Raw genomic sequence first — 21,129 nt, 5'->3', positions numbered from 1 at the left:
CTACCGAGTGGTGAAAGAGGACACAGGTGAAGATATGCGCGTTGTCCATGTCTCACGCCTTAAGGCCTGTTACCCCTCGGCTGAGGAATTGGAGGCGATTGAGCGCCGCAAGATCTTGGATATCTTTGAAGAGGAAAGTGAGGAGACTTTTCTCGGATTCCCAGACCCAGAAGTCTCACACCTTAAGGCCTGTGACCCCTCAGCTGAGGAGCGTGAGCTCCAAAAAGTCATGAGAATTTTTGTAGAGGAAAGTGATGAGGAGACCTTTCTCGGTTACCCCGACCAAGATGTGCCTTCCAGGGCAATGGTCGGCTTTTTCCAGGGGAGGGGGTGTGTGACGGCCCTGAATTATTTTGAGCCGTCTCAGTGCTTCTCCTTCCAATAGGGTGCTTTCCCTTTAATTCCCAATTAAATAGCCAGCATCAGCTGCGCAAAAGTGGCGTTTTGTGATGGAGACGTGACTGAGGATGTGTTCCCGAAGCTTCTCTATTCCGGTTGTTTTGTTGCTGTTAAACGTGTGTTTTGTAGCCTGAGAGTTTACCCAGGATCGGATCCACTCTTTGCGTCCGTGGACTACTCCTCTCTATTCTTCGTGGCCTTTCTCCGCTGGAGATCTGTTGGCGGATTGGATTGTCTGACTGACCGACTGACTACCACCTTTTTTGTATACGGTATTTCATTTGTTTTGATATGATGTATACGGTGATGATTTATGTAGTTAGATGTAGTTGAGGAATTAGTAAGAGCAGATACGCTTTAAAGTTCTGTGGTAAAATGGTTATATTGATTGTATAATTTAATACTGGGTTTACGCTACACGGAATGAACGGACCAACATTGCGTGACCAAAGTCACTTGAGTTCACTGAACTCCTTTACCGGGCGGGACTCTTTTTAGGCCCGAGGTACAGGACATTTCTGGAGGAACCAGAACTCATTGTATTATATTATTATGTGTGTGTAATCCATTGATGTTGCTAATACAACCCACGCAAAAGAATAGTTGTTTTTGAAGTTCTTTCAATGTTTTAAGGGTTTATGAAAAGTTGATTTCCCTTCTGACGTTTACATAAGTCCTTTGTATGGTGTAGACTTGACGGACCAGATGGGACTCATTCCCTCCCAAACTAAAAGGAGAAACCAAGGTTTTCTCTGGTAGGCACAACCTACCTGGCACCCCTATAAAAAAATAACCTCAAGTCAAAACCGTTACAAGATGCTCTCAATGGTGCAGTTGTATAACTTTTTGAGGATCTGAGGGCCTCCTGAAGGGGAAGAGGTGCTGCCGTGCCCTCTTCACAACTGTGTGGGTGTGTGTGGACCATGTTAATTCCTTAGTGATGTAAGCACAGATGAACTTGAAGCTCTCGACCCGCTCCACTACAGCCCTGTCGATGTGGATGGGGATGTGCTTGCCTCTCCATTTCCTGTAGTCCACGATCAGCTCCTTTGCCTTGCTGACATTGAGGGAGAGGTTGTTGTCCTGACCGGGAGTACATGAGGGGACTAAGCACACACCCCTGAGGGTAAATGGTTTGGTCTGGAGAGAGGTGAGTGGCATAGACTTCAATTTGTAGAAGACTTTTTGAGGCTATTGGATAATATTTTGTGTTTATCACGAGAAGCCTTGAGGTTGACTTGAATTATGAATAGAAAACGTACCCCAGAACTGTCAGGAAGACAGGTTGTGGATGACTCTGTGAAGACCTTCGTCAGGCTAGTAGCATGTGGTCATTTCCATGTAAAAGGACCCATGAGCACCAACATGTTAAAGGACCCATGAGCACCAACATGTAAGGTCTGCACAACGCATCACCCTCTGCAAACTACCTGCCCTCCAGCACACCTACACCACCCGATTTCACAGAAAGGCCATAAAGATCATCAAGGACATCAACCACCCGAGCCACTGCTTGTTCACCCCGCTATCATCCAGAAGGCGAAGTCAGTACAGGTGCATCAAAGCTGGGATCGAGAGACTGAAAAACAGCTTCAATCTCAAGGCCATCAGACTGTTAAACAGCCACCACTAACATTGAGTGGCTGCTGCCAACACACTGACTCAAATCTCTAGCCACTTTAATAATTAAAAATGGGATGTAATAAATGTATCACTAGTCACTTTAAACAATGCTACTTAATATAATGTTTACATACCCTACATTATTCATCTCATATGTATATACTGTACTCTATATCATCTACTGCATCTTTATGTAATACTCTGTACTATGTAATCACTAGCCACTTTAAACTATGCCACTTTGTTTACATACCCTACATTACTCATCTCATATGTATATACTGTACTCGATACCATCTACTGCATCTTGCCTATGCCGCTCTGTACCATCACTCATTCATATATCTTTATGTACATATTCTTTATCCCTTTACACTTGTGTGTATAAGTTAGTAGTTTTGGAATTGTTAGCTAGATTACTTGTTGGTTATTACTGCATTGTCGGAACTAGAAGCACAAGCATTTCGCCACACTCGCATTAACATCTGCTAACCATGTGTATGTGACAAATAAAATTTGATTTGATTTGATTTGTAAAGGACACATGAACACCACCAACATGTAAAGGACCCATGAGGACCAACATGAGGGCATATCAAATTAGGTGTCAAATGAAAACTAAGAGTATATTTTTGAGAAATTAGGGTATGTATACATCCATCCTACAAATGAGAAATAAGAGTATATCTTTGAGAAATGAAGGGATATATACATCCATCCTACAAATGAGAAATAAGAGTATATCTTTGAGAAATGAGGGTATATATACATCCATCCTACAAATGAGAAATAAGAGTATATCTTTGAGAAATGAGGGTATATATACATCCATCCTACAAATGAAAACTAAGAGTATATCTTTGAGAAATGAGGGTATATATACATCCATCCTACAAATGAGAAATAAGAGTATATCTTTGAGAAATGAGGGTATATATACATCCATCCTACAAATGAGAAATAAGAGTATATCTTTGAGAAATGAGGGTATATATACATCCACCCTACAAATGAGAAATAATTCAAAGCTTTGATTTCTTGTCAATCCGTTGGAAAATGGGTCTTAGAAAATATTTAACAGCAAACGTCTTAAAGGTATTGGAAATACATCCACACACAACAATGTTTAAGTAAAGCCCTCTGCCGACTAATAAACAACACTTATATTTAGTTTAGGATCATTTGTTCTGCCTTCTGTAAGTTTAACACACATTGCCTTGTGCCTTGAAATTCCGTTACCAGAAATTGAAATAGCTTTAAGATACTCTACTTGACTATACTCTACTCTGCTGAACTCTACTCTACTGAACTCTACTGCTCTGTGCTCTACTGTGCTGTACTTCTGAGAGCGTACATATTTAGGATAATTATGTATTTCTGTGTAGTACAGATCAGGGACCCATGATGAAATTCCATTACTGTGTGTAGATCTACTTCACTTATGGTTGTTCAATAACCAAAATAGAGGTGTCATGTCATAGCTGACACCCCATTCTTTCTGCAGACATCTTTGAATCTTAATTCAGAGCAGACATTTAACAGTTTTTTAGAAAACTTAGTCACAGAGAAAACTGAGGGAGATTTTATCGAAATTCTGTTACCAAACTTTGCACCTGCACAGTTCTTCCAATAAATGTGTTTTTGTAAAAATGTTCAGTGTAAAATGTTAAAAATAGTCCTTGTGCATAAAGGATGGTTTGTTAATCTTTGAAATCAATGTTTTTTGTTTGGCATACATTTTAAGTGACACGAGTGCTGTGGTAACTATGCTGGTTAAGTGTGCCTTGAATTCTAAATATATCACTGACAGTGTCACCAGCAAAGCACCCCCACATCATCACACCTCCTCCTCCATGCTTCGCGGTGGGAACCACACATGTGGAGATCATCCGTTTACCTACTCTGCATCTCACAAAGACACGGCGCTTGGAACCAAAAATCTCACATTTAAAGTAATGATGGACTGTCTTTGCTTATTTGAGCTGTTCTTGCCATAATATGGACTTGGTCTTTTACCAAATAGGGATATCTTATGGATACCACCCCTACCTTGTCACAACACAACTGATTGGCTCAAACGCATTAAGAAGGAAAGAAATTCCACAAATTAACTTTTAAGAAGGCACACCTGTTAATTGAAATGCATTCCAGGTGACTGCCTCCTGAAGCCGGTTGAGAGAATGCCAAGAGTGTGCAAAGCTGTCATCAAGAAAAAGGGTGGCTACTTTGAAGAATCTCAAATATAAAATATATACAGTATGACTAGTGGGGTTTTAATTGGGGGAAATTCTGTCATTTAAGGGCGGTAGTCTTGTATCTTGTTGAAGAGGACCAAAGAAACATCTTCGACCACCGATATGTGGAGAATGAGCTATGGAAGAGGTAAGGCCTAGTTGCTTGGTCAAACGCATCATAATCAGTTGTGACACATCATTAGATATTTATCCTGATGATGATGCTGTCTGATAGTGCCTCCTACTGCCGCTTTCGTAGCCATGGGAGACCAATGTATTTGGCTATATTGGTATAAAAAAAATATTGTGTTCAGAAATATGCCTGTAATACGAAGACGGGTTGAAGATGTATCTAAGAGTGGATTCCTTGGTCAGTATAAGAGGCTGTTTCTGTAAGTGTTATTTTCTTTAAAAAAAATGCATGCATTACACTACTTATCTGGGTTATTTACATGCATCACACTACTTATCGGGGTTATATGCATGCATTACACTACTTATCTGGGTTATTTACATGCATCACACTACTTATCTGGGTTATTTACATGCATCACACTACTTATCTGGGTTATATGCATGCATCACACTACTTATCTGGGTTATTTGCATGCATCACACTACTTATCTGATTTATTTGCATGCATCACACTACTTATCTGGGTTATTTGCATGCATCACACTACTTATCTGATTTATTTGCATGCATTACACTACTTATCTGGGTTATTTACATGCATCACACTACTTATCTGGGTTATTTACATGCATCACACTACTTATCTGGGTTATTTGCATGCATTACACTACTTATCTGGGTTATTTGCATGCACCACACTACTTATCTGGGTTAGTTGCATGCATCACACTACTTATCTGGGTTATATGCATGCATTACACTACTTATCTGGGTTATTTGCATGCATTACACTACTTATCTGGGTTATTTGCATGCATTACACTACTTATCTGGGTTATTTGCATGCACAAAATACATGTTTTGATTTTGCAACATCTGTTACTAATATGAAGAATATTCTGATGAAAACAGGAACTGGCCTGACCTGGTGTTCTGGAGAGGTTCTTTCCCGGTTAACCTGATGTTGTGGACCAAATCCGGGACACCTTTGCTGGATTGTATACATTAGATATGGTAAGAGAACCAAAAAAACAGAGGGTTATACTACATAGCAAGCTAGATCTACTCAGAGTTTTCTAAAGCTAACTAGCTTCAGTTAAATTCACATTCCAGCTCAGGCTTCATCCATACTACAATGGTGGATATTGCTTGCCGGCTAGCAGGCTTGTAACTGCGCATGCATGTTGAACGACAAACTCGTCAGAGAGACAATGCTGCTGCTCATACACTTCATTCAGGATAAATGTAGTTAGCCCTGAGCTAGCCTGGAGCAGGCTACATCTGAAGGATTTGTTTCCATAGAAATGTACCTGGCTAAAGGTTGAGCCACTTGCGTGGTACCTGTTATCCTGAGTTGAACTCACTTGCTCAAAGTTACCTCGCAAACTCCACAAACTTCGTAGTATAGGGCTCTGGCTCATTGACACTCGACAATGTTTACATCAAATCAAATGAAATAAATCAAATCAAATTTATTTAGAAAGCCCTTCTTACATCAGCTGATATCTCAAAGTGCTGTACAGAAACCCAGCCTAAAACCACAAACAGCAAGCAATGCAGGTGTAGAAGCACGGTGGCTAGGAAAAACTCCATAGAAAGGCCAGAACCTATAGAAGCAACTTAGAGAGGAACCAGGCTATGAGGGGTGGCCAGTCCTCTTCTGGCTGTGCCGGGTGGAGATTATAACAGAACATGGCCAGAACCTGGCCAACATGGCTAAGATGTTCAAATGTTCATAGATGACCAGCAGGGTGAAATAATAATAATCACAATGGTTGTCAAGGGAGCAACAGGTCAGCACCTCAGGAGTAAATGTCAGTTGGCTTTTCATAGCCGATCATTCAAAGTATCTCTACCGCTCCTGCTTTCTCTAGAGAGTTGAAAACAGCAGGTCTGGGACAGGTAGCACGTCCGGTGAACAGGTCAGGGTTCCATAGCCGCAGGCAGAACAGTTGAAACTGGAGCAGCAGCACGGCCAGGTGGAGCAAGGAGTCATCAGGCCAGGTAGTCCTGAGGCATGGTCCTAGGGCTCAGGTCCTCCGAGAGAGAGAGAAAGAAAGAATTAGAGAGTGCATACTTAAATTCACACAGGACACCAGATAAGACAGGAGAAATACTCCTGACATAACAGACTGATCCTAGCCCCCGACACAAACGACTGCAGCATAAATACTGGAGGCTGAGACAGGAGAGGTCGGGAGGTACTGTGGACCAGTCCGACGATACCCCCGGACAGGGCCAAACACGTCAGTTACAAACATTACACCCTTTCTTTACAATGCCTTTCAAAGCAGTTTACTTTTGTCCATCAACTTTATTTTTCAATATTACGAACAGGGACCAGAAGGTGACAAGACCATGGTTATGGCTTTGGTAAAACCAGACCAGTTTGTCCTGAAGCCACAGAGGGAAGGTGGGGGGTTAGAGGACCTCAGCTCTTTACTTCTCCTCTCTCATGACCCTGACCTCTGACCTTGTCATGCTCTGGCCTGTCTGCTGACGTGTAGAATTCCTATCCTGTAGGCAACAACATCTATGGAGCCGACAGCTGTCAGGTACTTGAGGGAGTGAAGCAGAGCACTGAGAGGATGGCTTATATCCTGATAGACAAGGTTCAGCCCTGCTAGACAAGGTTCAGCCCTACACAACTACCTCCTGAGGCCGAGGATGCCACTTGAACTCAGGACCTGTCTAAGCGACCTGGGTGTATTTGGGGTCTACGTCATGTACAGTCACAGACCCATCTGTAAACATTTCATTCTTGACAACTTTACAGAAATTACTATACAACTTCACAGAAATCGTATCTATAAGTTGAGTTGAAATGAAGTATACTGTAGTATACATTTTTCCATTAAGTGAAGATGTGGTGATCACGATGTACTCCTGCAGATGAATGAAGACGGCCTTTTTCTCCCATCTGAATGGATGGTTGTGTGTCCTTCCTCACTTTATGATTTCTGCTTCCACACAGGCAGGAGCAAGACATGGTGCTGAACATCTACTGAGGACCAAGAGTGATGAACACACGGATGGAGGAGTGGCTGCTGGAGTGGCACTGCTAGACAACCCACTCCTCGTCTGACCTATACTGCCCTCTGTCATATTACTAGTGGAACTGTAATAAGAAAGGTAAAAAAATTGCTGCTCCCCTATTGTTTTTTTTCCTTTGATAGTTTTACTTGGTTTTCACTGTAAAATCCAGTGTGTGCTCTTATAGCTTGTTTAGATCAGGAGCCTGATGGAGGGAGGAACGCTGTGTATGGACACTGAAGTCTTATTGCCGCAATACGTTTGTATCACTGCTCGGTAGACTTCAACAGCGACACAAAATGTCATGTACAGATTATTATGAATGTTAATGTACTTTGATTATTTCAGACCAAAAGATGACATCCCCATTCGATAAATTAGTTAACAGACCAATAAGAAAACGTTCCAAACCTCTCTGCCAATAATGGCTCATTTTCTGTTTTCCCCTCCCGACTCAGACCACTCCCAGAAAGTCCTAAAAAAAATTATTGCTTGAGAAATTGCCCTTTGCTATTTTTGACCATTTTAATTGAAAACAATCACAGTAAGGTACTTAATTGTTACCCAGAAATGATTTGATATTGAGATAAAAACAGCTGTATTGGACCTTTAAGAGGATATCTTTACTATGGGTTAGAGGGATTGCCTGCCAGTTATACCTGTATGTCTATTTTTATTTTTTAAATCTCTAAAGATGTTTTTTCATAGAACATATATATTTTTTAAAGGTGCAATCTGTGATAGGTAAATCCATTTTTATACTTTAAAATGCAACATGACATACAGTGTACAAAACATGAACAACACCTTCCTAATTTTGAGTAGCCTTTCCCTCAGAACAGCCTCAGGTCATTGGGGAATGGTCTCTACTAGGTGTTGAAAGCACCACAGGGATGTTGGTCCATGTTGACTCCAATGCTTCCCACAGTTCTGTCAAGTTGGCTGGATGTCCTTTGGGTGGTGGACCATTCTTGATACACAGCAGCGTTTTCAGTTCGACACAAACCAGTGCGCCTTGCACCTACTACCATACCTCATTCAAAGGAACCTAAATATTTTGTCTTGCCCATTCACATTCACACACAATCCATGTCTCAGTCTCGAGGCTTCAAAATCCTTCTTTAACATGTCTCCTCCCCTTCATCTACATTGAATGAAGTGGATTTAATAAGGGATCGATCATAATGTGTCAAAGTAACAATGTTTAATACAGCAAGAGGCAAAGGTACAGGACAGCGGTCAGGTTAGGCAGAGGTCAGGTTAGTGAGAGGTCAGGTTAGGCAGAGGTCAGGTTAGACAGAGGTCAGGTTAGACAGAGGTCAGATTAGGCAGAGGTCAGGTTAGACAGAGGTCGGAAATCCAGATAGGGGCAAAGGTCCCTGACGGCAGGCAGGGTCAGGAGCAGGCACAGTGGTCAGGCAGGCAGGGTCAGGACAGGCACAGTGGTCAGGCAGGCAGGGTCAGGACAGGCACAGTGGTCAGGCAGGCAGGGTCAGGACAGGCACAGTGGTCAGGCAGGCAGGGTCAGGACAGGCACAGTGGTCAGGCAGGCAGGGTCAGGACAGGTAGGCAGGCAGGCAGGTTCAGGGTCAGGACAGGCAAGGGTCAAAAACCAGGAGGGTGAGAAAAGACAGGCGCTGACCGGACAAACGCTGTTAAGCTTGACAAACAAGACCACCTGGCAACAGACAAACAGAAAACACAGGTATAAGTACACAGGGGATAATGGGGAAGATGGGCGACACCTGGAGGGGGTGTAGACAAGCACAAAGACAGGTGACACAAATCAGGGTGTGACAGGATCATACGTTTCACCTGGTCACTCTGTGTCATGGAAAGACCAAGTGTTCTTAATGTTTTGTTCACTCAGTGTATACTCATTGATTCTTGAAGTATACAACTTATAAAAGCCTCATGAGCATAGTTCAACTATCGTTCAACTGTCGCATAGGAACCAAAAATATAAGCTTGTTTATTCCATTGTTGGTAAACAGTGCAATTGTAAGAAAACTGTATAGCCCCAAAACATGGTTAAAACTATAACTTTTTATATAATGGATGATCAGTCCTTACACCCATAGCCCTGTCTATTCATTTGAGAGTGGTTACATTTCTCCAGAGCCAACCCCCATGAGATTTTTTTTACCAAAACAGCTTTCTGTTGTTTGAATTGCAGATTCCCCTTTTAAAGAAACTGTTCATAGTAGTTCAAGAGGTGATACTTAGAACAACAGCAAATGTCAAATGTGAAGCCAGCAGAGAAGTCGATGAAACTGTTAAGCTCCTGCTGAACCGGGCCTTCTTGCAGTGCAGAAATCAATACCTGTGGTATCGGACATGATATATTATTATTATTATTAAGGCAGAATGTACACTCAATGTGATTATTCTGGTTCCTGGAAACCGGCCTTAAAAGTTTATGTAAAAGAGAACGCTTGTTTCTTGAACTTTGACAACTTGAACACAGGTGAACTGCAATGGCTAGCACTCCCAGTGGGTTTCCAGAGGAGGTGTTGAACACTGCATTTATAAAGAATTCAGTGGAAGAAGCTAAAGTCTTTCCCCTTCCGATACGGACTAAAGATATGGACTAAAGAGACCCAACTCATCCGAGGTAAAGCTGTCTGTTATTCAGCTCACAGGTACATAGTAGATTATTGACCATGCTTATGCATAAACTAAGACATCTCTATCAACTGTATTTTTCATTTTAATTTCATTTAACCTTTATTTAACTGGGCAAGTCAATTAAGAACAAGTTCTTATTTACAATGACGGCCTACCAAAAGGCCTCCTGCTGGGATGGGGGCTGGGAATAAAAACAAAAATATATGAAATAAAAATAAAGGACAAAACACACATCACGACAAGAGAGACAACACAACACTACATAAAGACAGACCCAAGACGACGACAGCATGGCAGCAACTGCCAGTCATTGACCAATGACTAAACGCTATAGCTAGTAACTTTAATTTAATAACATATATCAGGGGGTAAAAGACTACTAGAATGTTCTACAGTCACTGAAAGGAGTCCTCATCCACCCCTCAATACCATAGAAAACTTGCTTATAACATCGTTTTACTTGATATATGGTATTACTATGGAATCTTCTATTATAAGATGGTTAGACCCCTGAGATGGTGTGCTTAAGGGATTTAGTTCAGAGTGTCAACAACTGAGAGGTGAGAATGAGCAGGTCAGCCATTGTTCAGCAGCCATGTCAGGAAGTAGAGTGTTAGAGCTCCTTTACACGTGTCTGGTTGCAGATGGTGACCTACAACACCGTTCAGACTCTTCCCCTCGCCAGTGCCTAGGCTAAAGCTGCCTACCACCAGGTTCCAGCAGTACAGACACACTACAACCGACTGGTGGACAAGAAGAGCCAGGACTCAAGCCAGTTAAAACAGTCAGAGCTGTATGACCAAGCAGTTGGTTAATCTGAAACAAAGATTCTGGTACAGGAAAGTCCGATTGAAATCTGTAGATTACTAAGGGGCTTGATCTCTGCACAATGTAAGGATGTGCTACTATCTTCACAGCACTATCACAGTGGATGATTTCACTGCCAGGTTGTTCAGGTAAGGTATTGTTCTGTCACACACAAAGAAATATTGGTGATGAATTTTCTCATGTACCTTTCCAGTCCATAGTTTTGGGTCTGAATTACTCAGACTACATGCTGAAGCTAAGTGGGGAGGGGAACCCCCTTGAAGCAGATAGCAGATAGGGATTAACACCATGGCTGAGGTGTTTCTGCCCGCACAACCAGACGTCCACCGGTATGTTCACATAACTAGTTATCAAATGATACCTTTAAATGTCCCCTGTGAATCATTTTTCTAAATTAGGCCTATTATTATGTAATCACTAGGCAACATCCTGAAGAGGGCTGGTCAGTTGGAGAAAAGCAAGCATATTCTAGACAACAACCCTCCTGCAGGTCTGGCATAAGGCCTGGGACCTCTACGGCTCAGAGAAGTGGGTGTCATAAGGTTTTCATATCACTTTGACTTTGAATGATTCCAACTCCAACTGTCAAGGCTAACTATCTAACTCTCACTCACTGCAGGGATGTTGTCATGTTTCTGGTTGAAGAGTTCCAAAGAACTTTGGCCGTAGATATACTGAGAACGATCTACGGAACAAGTACGTTTGGTTGTATTCATTTTGGTGCTTATTAGTCAAGTGAATCGTTATCAGTAATGACACAATGAAGTCATGAGTGTTCACAAAACAGACTGCAACATGTTTCCCTTTATGTTCCTCTTATGAAAAGAGTGTTGGAAGTTGTATGGATTGTGTTTGTTTTCTAACAAGTTTTACTGACAAATGTTACTGACATGAACGAAATAACGAATGTTCATATCAGTGGAGGCTGTTGAGGGGAGGACTGCTTATAATAATGGCTGGAATGGAGTCAATGGAATGGTGTCAACCAGATGGAAACCAAGTCTTTGAAGTGTTTGATTCCATTCCGTTGACTCCGTTCCAGCCATTATTATGAGCCGTCCTCCCCTCAACAGCCTCCACTGGTTCATATAAATGTTCATGTAAATAGCAAGTAGCAAATGACACTGACATGAATCTTGTTTGCATTCAAGTCAAACTCTTTTTTTTATTTTTATATCTCTTGTTGTTTAATCCTTCTCTCTGCAGAGATGGACGAGAGGTTTCTAATTTATATTTCCGCTGTGGGTACATGATACAGAACAACACAGAACAGGTTAGACATTAACATCCAGTTGTTTTACTTCACCTGTGGTTGTTAAAGCTGGAAGTCCATTCTCAGTAGCCATTGTACCGTTGAATGTACTGTATGTACACATTCAAGACTAATTCACAGACCACTTCCCGGTTCATCTATAATGATGATACTGTTGGATTCGATTTGGGCATTTCATTCCACACTAATAATCTTCCCTGAGTGATTTTGTGTAGAACTGGGAGGCTCGCCTCATGATGAAGCGCTATCTGTCTGTGAAGTGTCCAGACATCAGCACCCACCTGGCCGGCACCAAGAAGGTCCAACAGGAACTGGCCTGACCTGGTGTTCTGGAGAGGTTCTTTCCCGGTGAACCTGGCGTCGTTGACCAGATCCGGGCCACCTTTGCTGGACTGTATACATTAGATATGGTCAGAGAACCTGGTTCAATGTTTACATAGTACCTATTTTCTTTACAATGCTATTGTAAGTAGTTTGCATTTCTTCTTCAACTTTCCTATTGGATATCTTACTAACAGGGACCAGAAGGTGACAATGGCTATGACAAAATCAGACCAGTTTGTCCTGAAGCCACAGTGGGAAGGCTGGGTTAAGAGGACCTCATTTCTGTACTTCTTCTCACTATGTCACTTTAAGACCAATTGAATGGTCTACAATTTACAAACTCCTCCCACTCTGTGCCCCAGCTGAGGTTAAATGAATGCACCTAGTCTCTCATGAACTTGACCTCTAACCTTGTCAACCTCTGGCCTGTATGCTGATCTGTAGAATTCCTCTCCTCTTGTAGTCAACGACATCTATGGAGCTGAGATCTGTCAGGTACTGGAGGGAATCAAATATGATTTCATTAGCACTTATCTTTTCTAAATCTTTTGCTTTTGATTTCTTCACAGCTTATTGAAACGATTGCCAAGGATCAACCAAGTCTAATGTAGAATTATGCTGAGTTCATTCAGGGGTAATTGATTTTAAAACAAATATATCACAATACACAGGCATTAATACAGGCAGCTCAATTCCGATATTTTGCCCAATTATTGTCAAAAGAGCTGATCTGATTGGTCCAAAGACCAATTGGTGAAGAAATTATCAGAATTGGGCTGCCTGCACTATTACTCATACGCAAATGGAATATCAAATCAAATCAAATAGCCAATAAATATATGGATGAGCGAGGGCTGAACGGCATAGACAAGATGCAGTAGATGGTATAGAGTACAGTATATACATATGAGATGAGTAATGTAGGGTATGTAAACATTATATAAAGTGCCATTGTTTAAAGTGAATAGTGATACATTTATTACATCCCATTTTTAATTATTAAAGTGGCTAGAGATTTGAGTCAGTATGTTGGCAGCAGCCACTCAATGTTAGTGATGGCTGTTTAACAAATCAAAATCAAATCAAATGTATTTATATAGCCCTTCGACATCAGCTGATATCTCAAAGTGCTGTACAGAAACCCAGCCTAAAACCCCAAACAGCAAGCAATGCAGGTGTAGAAGCACGGTGGCTAGGAAAAACTCCCTAGAAAGGCCAAAACCTAGGAAGAAACCTAGAGAGGAACCAGGCTATGTGGGGTGGCCTCTTCTGGCTGTGCCGGGTGGAGATTATAACAGAACATGGCCAAGATGTTCAAATGTTCATAAATGACCAGCATGGTCGAATAATAATAAGGCAGAACAGTTGAAACTGGAGCAGCAGCACGGTCAGGTGGACTGGGGACAGCAAGGAGTCATCATGTCAGGTAGTCCTGGGGCATGGTCCTAGGGCTCAGGTCAGTTGAAACTGGAGCAGCAGCACAGCCATGTGTACTGGGGACAGCAAGAAGTCATCATGTCAGGTAGTCCTGGGGCATGGTCCTAGGGCTCAGGTCCTCCGAGAGAGAGAAAGAAGGAGAGAATTAGAGAAGGCACACTTAGATTCACACAGGACACCGAATAGGACAGGAGAAGTACTCCAGATATAACCAACTGAATAATGTTGTAGAAAATTGCAGTTCTTTAGTTTGAACACCAGGTGGAAGTAAAGGATAAACGCCTGTCTTTGCAAAAGGCCCAGATGAGAGAAACTGTTTTTTCATCCATTATTCTAAAGTCCTTTTGAATATCTTATTTTTTGAACAGGTTGATCAGTGGTCATACTGTGTGATGATTATCAATGAACGGATCGTTTTTGGAAACATGTCAAATACACTTCAGATATGCAATGCAACTGCTGGTCATGGTTGAAGTCTGCTGTGTCAACCATCAAATTATTTACGTATACTGATCCTGATAAAGTTATCTGTTCCTCTGTGTAGCCATTCAATTCTCTGTTCATGATCTACCAACTGGGGTTGGGGTCAATTCGAATCAAAGGCATTCAAATAAGGAAGCAAACTTAAATTACAAATCAAACGTTGAAAAAGGGGTATCTATTTTCAATGACTTCTCATAAACTGACAAGTAGAAGCTATTTCTTTCAAACGTTTTCCTATTTTAGAATGTTTTATTGAAATCACTTCCTGAATTGAGTGTCTTTGAATTGAACCAAACTGTGGTACCAACTCTCCGCAGAAGACAACAAAGACACAATGGGGCCAAATTGGCTGTCCGGAATGAACAAACACCCACAACTCGCCCTCCTTGTCCCTGGCAGTGCTGTTGTCTACTCTGCCTGTGTGTTTTATCCTGCTGCCATCAGATTAGAGCGCTTTGTTATTGATCCCCCGGTGCCACACATTCCAGGAGGCGGGTCATCAAACAGACAAACACACAGGTCACTCTCACTGTGTTTGATGTCAGCACCAGCCGGGAAATGCAAGTGCCTCCCACTTTACTTCCTGGACTGCAGCAACAGGATTTGGTCAAAAAACTAACAGTGTTTGTTCCCAGCAAAAGGTTGCTCTAGAGGTCAGGATATGTATTGTTTTTATGTTCCAGGGATCACTAAGAAGGCAGTTTTTTTGTCATTTATTTCCTTTCTCTGAAATTGCTCCACACGACTGTTCCAAAAGCTGACAAAGAATTACACCTATCTTCTCCATTAATGACTCCACTGTTGATGTTTCCTTGCCAGCTTGCTCACATTCTCAGGCAAGTGATTGGCATGGGCAGAATGAGGAAAACGCTTGAGAGAGACCGTAATGGATCAACCTTCAGCTCTGATCCACGGGCTAAAAGCAAACTGTTGGGGATAACAGGCTGGTTACACAAGTGGCCCAGTTAGCAGTGGCACTGTGGCAGAAAGTGGCAGAGACTGCAGATGGAAGCGCCAGGTCAGGAAGGAACAACCGGAAGTGGGTCATGACAGGGTGGAAGTGGGTCACAGTGCTCTGGCTCTGCATGGGAGGACAGGGAGGGACAGCAGCACTGGGACAGGATTGGGAGTAGCTTCCCTGCCTGCCTGATTCAGTTCCCTGCTGCACTCCCTACAGCCGCTCACTCCCTACAGCCGCTCACTCCCTACAGCCGCTCACTCCTTACAGCCGCTCACTCCCTACAGCCGCTCACTCCTTACAGCCGCTCACTCCCTACAGCCGCTCACTCCTTACAGCCGCTCACTCCCTACAGCCGCTCACTCCCTACAGCCGCTCAATCCCTACAGCCGCTCACTCCCTACAGCCGCTCACTCCCTACAGCCGCTCACTCCCTACAACCGCTCACTCCCTACAGCCGCTCACTCCCTACAGCCGCTCACTCCTTACAGCCGCTCACTCCCTACAGCCGCTCACTCACTACAGCCGCTCACTCCCTACAGCCGCTCACTCCCTACAGCCGCTCACTCCCTACAGCCGCTCACTCCCTACAGCCGCTCACTCCCTACAGCCGCTCACTCCCTACAGCCGCTCACTCCCTACAGCCGCTCACTCCCTACAGCCGCTCACTCCTTACAGCCGCTCACTCCCTACAGCCGCTCACTCCCTACAGCCGCTCACTCCTTACAGCCGCTCACTCCGTACAGCCGCTCACTCCCTACAGCCGCTCACTCCCTACAGCCGCTCACTCCCTACAGCCGCTCACTCCCTACAGCCGCTCACTCCTTACAGCCGCTCACTCCCTACAGCCGCTCACTCCCTACAGCCGCTCACTCCTTACAGTCGCTCACTCCCTACAGCCGCTCACTCCCTACAGCCGCTCACTCCTTACAGCCGCTCACTCCCTACAGCCGCTCACTCCCTACAGCCGCTCACTCCTTACAGCCGCTCACTCCCTACAGCCGCTCACTCCCTACAGCCGCTCACTCCCTACAGCCGCTCACTCCTTACAGCCGCTCACTCCCTACAGCCGCTCACTCCCTACAGCCGCTCACTCCCTACAGCCGCTCACTCCTTACAGCCGCTCACTCCCTACAGCCGCTCACTCCTTACAGCCGCTCACTCCCTACAGCCGCTCACTCCTTACAGCCGCTCACTCCCTACAGCCGCTCACTCCCTACAGCCGCTCACTCCCTACAGCCGCTCACTCCCTACAGCCGCTCACTCCCTACAGCCGCTCACTCCCTACAACCGCTCACTCCCTACAGCCGCTCACTCCCTACAGCCGCTCACTCCTTACAGCCGCTCACTCCCTACAGCCGCTCACTCACTACAGCCGCTCACTCCCTACAGCCGCTCACTCCTTACAGCCGCTCACTCCCTACAGCCGCTCACTCCCTACAGCCGCTCACTCCCTACAGCCGCTCACTCCCTACAGCCGCTCACTCCTTACAGCCGCTCACTCCCTACAGCCGCTCACTCCTTACAGCCGCTCACTCCCTACAGCCGCTCACTCCCTACAGCCGCTCACTCCCTACAGCCGCTCACTCCTTACAGCCGCTCACTCCCTACAGCCGCTCACTCCCTACAGCCGCTCACTCCTTACAGCCGCTCACTCCTTACAGCCGCTCACTCCCTACAGCCGCTCACTCCCTACAGCCGCTCACTCCCTACAGCCGCTCACTCCTTACAGCCGCTCACTCCCTACAGCCGCTCACTCCCTACAGCCGCTCACTCCTTACAGCCGCTCACTCCCTACAGCCGCTCACTCCCTACAGCCGCTCACTCCCTACAGCCCCTACAGCCACTCACTCCCTACACCCGCTCACTCCTTACAGCCGCTCACTCCCTACAGCCGCTCACTCCCTACAGCCGCTCACTCCCTACAGCCGCTCACTCCTTACAGCCGCTCACTCCCTACAGCCGCTCACTCCCTACAGCCGCTCACTCCTTACAGCCGCTCACTCCCTACAGCCGCTCACTCCCTACAGCCTCTCACTCCTTACAGCCGCTCACTCCCTACAGCCGCTCACTCCCTACAGCCGCTCACTCCCTACAGCCGCTCACTCCTTACAGCCGCTCACTCCCCACAGCCGCTCTCTCCCTACAGCCGCTCACTCCTTACAGCCGCTCACTCCTTACAGCCGCTCACTCCCTACAGCCGCTCACTCCCTACAGCCGCTCACTCCCTACAGCCGCTCACTCCTTACAGCCGCTCACTCCCTACAGCCGCTCACTCCCTACAGCCGCTCACTCCTTACAGCCGCTCACTCCCTACAGCCGCTCACTCCCTACAGCCGCTCACTCCCTACAGCCCCTACAGCCACTCACTCCCTACAGCCGCTCACTCCCTACAGCCGCTCACTCCTTACAGCCGCTCACTCCCTAAAGCCGCTCACTCCCTACAGCCGCTCACTCCCTACAGCCGCTCACTCCCTACAGCCGCTCACTCCCTACAGCCGCTCACTCCCTACAGCCGCTCACTCCTTACAGCCGCTCACTCCCTACAGCCGCTCACTCCTTACAGCCGCTCACTCCCTACAGCCGCTCACTCCCTACAGCCGCTCACTCCCTACAGCCGCTCACTCCCTACAGCCGCTCACTCCCTACAGCCACTCACTCCCTACAGCCGCTCACTCCCTACAGCCGCTCACTCCCTATACCACTCTGTTTTGTCCGTAAACTGTAAAAATAAACATGGTTAACTCAAATGTGTTTACTATGAATCAATTATTGTTTTATTCAATACCCTCTCTTGAAGGTAAAGTTATTTTTGGGGCAGATCTCTGTCAAGGGTTACTTTCCTTTACAAACTTGTTGAAATCATTTTGTTTTGCGAAAAATGCTGAGGGATGGGGCTGGAGAAATGTAGCCACTCTCAAATGCATAGACAGAGCTGTGGATACAAGGACTGGCTATTCATAATATCAGCATTGTAGTTTCTTATAGTGTTTGTTTACATTTACTTTGTTTACAAAAAGTGGAGAAAAGAAAGCTCATATTTGGGTTCTGATGGGGTAAGACAGTTGAACTAAGCTAAAGGCATTTATAAGTCATATTCTTCAAAAATCAACAAGTACATATCATTAATTAATTAATTAATTTAATTAAGTCCAAAAATGGATGTAGCTACTGCAGATTGCCCCGTTTAGCCACCTATGCTAGACTCTAGTCTATTTTCACACCCTGGAGAAAACCCTTGTATTCTACAGTACATTTACTCATTCTTCTTCCTTTTTTGCTACTTCATAAAACCATAGTAGGCAATTGAATAGCCTATATTTACGCATTCTTCTATGAAAACCCTAGTAAGCAATAGCCTATATTATCACATTCTCATTCTTCTTCTTCAGTTAACCCTAGTAGGCTACAGTACATTTACTCATTCTTCTTCTTCAGTTAACCCTAGTAGGCTACAGTACATTTACTCATTCTTCTTCTTCAGTTAACCCTAGTAGGCTACAGTACATTTACTCATTCTTCTTCTTCAATGTTCTCTTCATGCAGCACTGGTTGAAACAGAATCTGCAGCATTTAACTGTCACCGTGACAACAGTTATAACTAAGACAATGAGCAGGGCGAAGACATTTAGCCAGAGGTCACAACATTAATATTGAGGTCTTTTCCCACGCCTTGTGCTGCCATGCCCTGCACGCTGTCACCCTGGTCAGCAAACAGGGGCAGCGTCAGTGTGGGTACACTGTTGCAGATCCCATGTATCCCGCCTTTGTGTGATGAAGGCCTTGACGCTGGGATGGCCCAACAGATTGCTGTGGGGGAGCCAGCTCATGGCCATCAAAAGCAGCTTCCCAGCCTGAGTGGAGGCCAGACAGACATGGAGCAGCAGCCTTCAGAAACAGGATAGAGAGAGCGCTACACTCGGTTATACTACAGATTAGAGGGAACTTTCCACACACAACAATAGCAAGTGAACAGTAGCTGAGAATTCACAATGCAGTTTTCACTGTTTTACTGTGCCATCAATGAAACGTTTAACCAGAAGATGTTACAAAAGTTTACATGTTCCATAGTTTAGGAGGAGTTTACATGTTATATAGTTTATGAGGAGTTTACATGTTATATAGTTTAGGAGGAGTTTACATGTTATATAGTTTAGGAGGAGTTTACATGTTACAGAGTTCAGGAGGAGTTTACATGCTATATAGTTTAGGAGGAGTTTACATGTTATATAGTTTAGAAGGAGTTTACATGTTCCATAGTTTAGGAGGAGTTTACATGTTACAGAGTTCAGGAGGAGTTTACATGCTATATAGTTTAGGAGGAGTTTACATGTTATATAGTTTAGGAGGAGTTTACATGTTACATAGTTTAGGAGGAGTTTACATGTTACATAATTTAGGAGGAGTTTACATGTTCCATAGTTTAGGAGGAGTTTACATGTTACATAATTTAGAAGGAGTTTACATGTTATATAGTTCAGGAGGAGTTTACATGCTATATAGTTTAGGAGGAGTTTACATGTTACAGAGTTTAGCAGGAGTTTACATGTTACATATTTTAGGAGGAGTTTACATGTTACATGTTTTAGGAGGAGTTTACAAGTTACATAATTTAGGAGGAGTTTACATGTTATTTGGTTTAGGAGGAGTTTATATGCTATATAGTTCAGGAGGAGTTTACATGTTCCATAGTTTAGGAGGAGTTTATATGTTATATATTTTAGGAGGAGTTTACATGTTACATAATTTAGGAGGAGTTTATATGTTATAAAGTTTAGGAGGAGTTTATATGTTATAGTTCAGGAGGAGTTTACATGTTATATAGTTTAGCAGGAGATTACATTTTAGAGAGTTCAGGAGGAGTTTACATGTTACACAATTTAGGAGGACTTTACATGTTACACAGTTTAGAAGGAGTTTACATGTTACATAGTTTAGGAGTTTACATGTTATATCGTTCAGGAGGAGTTTACATGTTATATAGTTTAGGAGGAGTTTACATGTTATAGTTCAGGAGGAGTTTACATGTTATATAGTTCAGGAGGAGTTTACATGTTACAGAGTTTAGCAGGAGTTTACATGTTATATAGTTCAGGAGGAGTTTACATGTTATATAGTTCAGGAGGAGTTTACATGTTATATAGTTTAGCAGGAGATTACATTTTAGAGAGTTCAGGAGGAGTTTACATGTTACACAATTTAGGAGGACTTTACATGTTACACAGTTTAGAAGGAGTTTACATGTTACATAGTTTAGGAGTTTACATGTTATATAGTTCAGGAGGAGTTTATATGTTATAGTTCAGGAGGAGTTTACATGTTATATAGTTTAGGAGGAGTTTACATGTTATAGTTCAGGAGGAGTTTACATGTTATATAGTTCAGGAGGAGTTTACATGTTATAGTTCAGGAGGAGTTTACATGTTCCATAGTTCAGGAGGAGTTTATATGTTATATAGTTCAGGAGTAGTTGACATGTTACATAATTTAGGAGGAGTTTATATGTTACATAGTTCAGGAGGAGTTTACATGCTATATAGTTTAGGAGTTTACATGTTATATAGTTTAGGAGGAGTTTACATGTTATATAGTTCAGGAGGAGTTTATATGTTATATAGTTTAGGAGGAGTTTACATGTTATATCGTTCAGGAGGAGTTTACATGTTACATAATTTAGGAGGAGTTTACATGCTATATAGTTTAGGAGGAGTTTACATGTTATATAGTTTAGGAGGAGTTTACATGTTCCATAGTTCAGGAGGAGTTTACATGT

The 21,129-nt window shown here is 43.6% G+C and overlaps 1 pseudogene; it reads left to right on the top strand.

The window, feature by feature from the left end:
• The first annotated feature begins 1,778 nt into the window (after positions 1-1,778).
• Positions 1,779-19,214, top strand: LOC139367372 (glutathione synthetase-like; annotated as a pseudogene).
• Positions 19,215-21,129: the final 1,915 nt, after the last annotated feature.

This window comes from Oncorhynchus clarkii, chromosome 16 (assembly GCF_045791955.1).
Source record: "Oncorhynchus clarkii lewisi isolate Uvic-CL-2024 chromosome 16, UVic_Ocla_1.0, whole genome shotgun sequence".
Lineage (NCBI taxonomy): Eukaryota > Metazoa > Chordata > Actinopteri > Salmoniformes > Salmonidae > Oncorhynchus > Oncorhynchus clarkii.
This window is presented reverse-complemented; position numbering and strand designations above follow the sequence as displayed.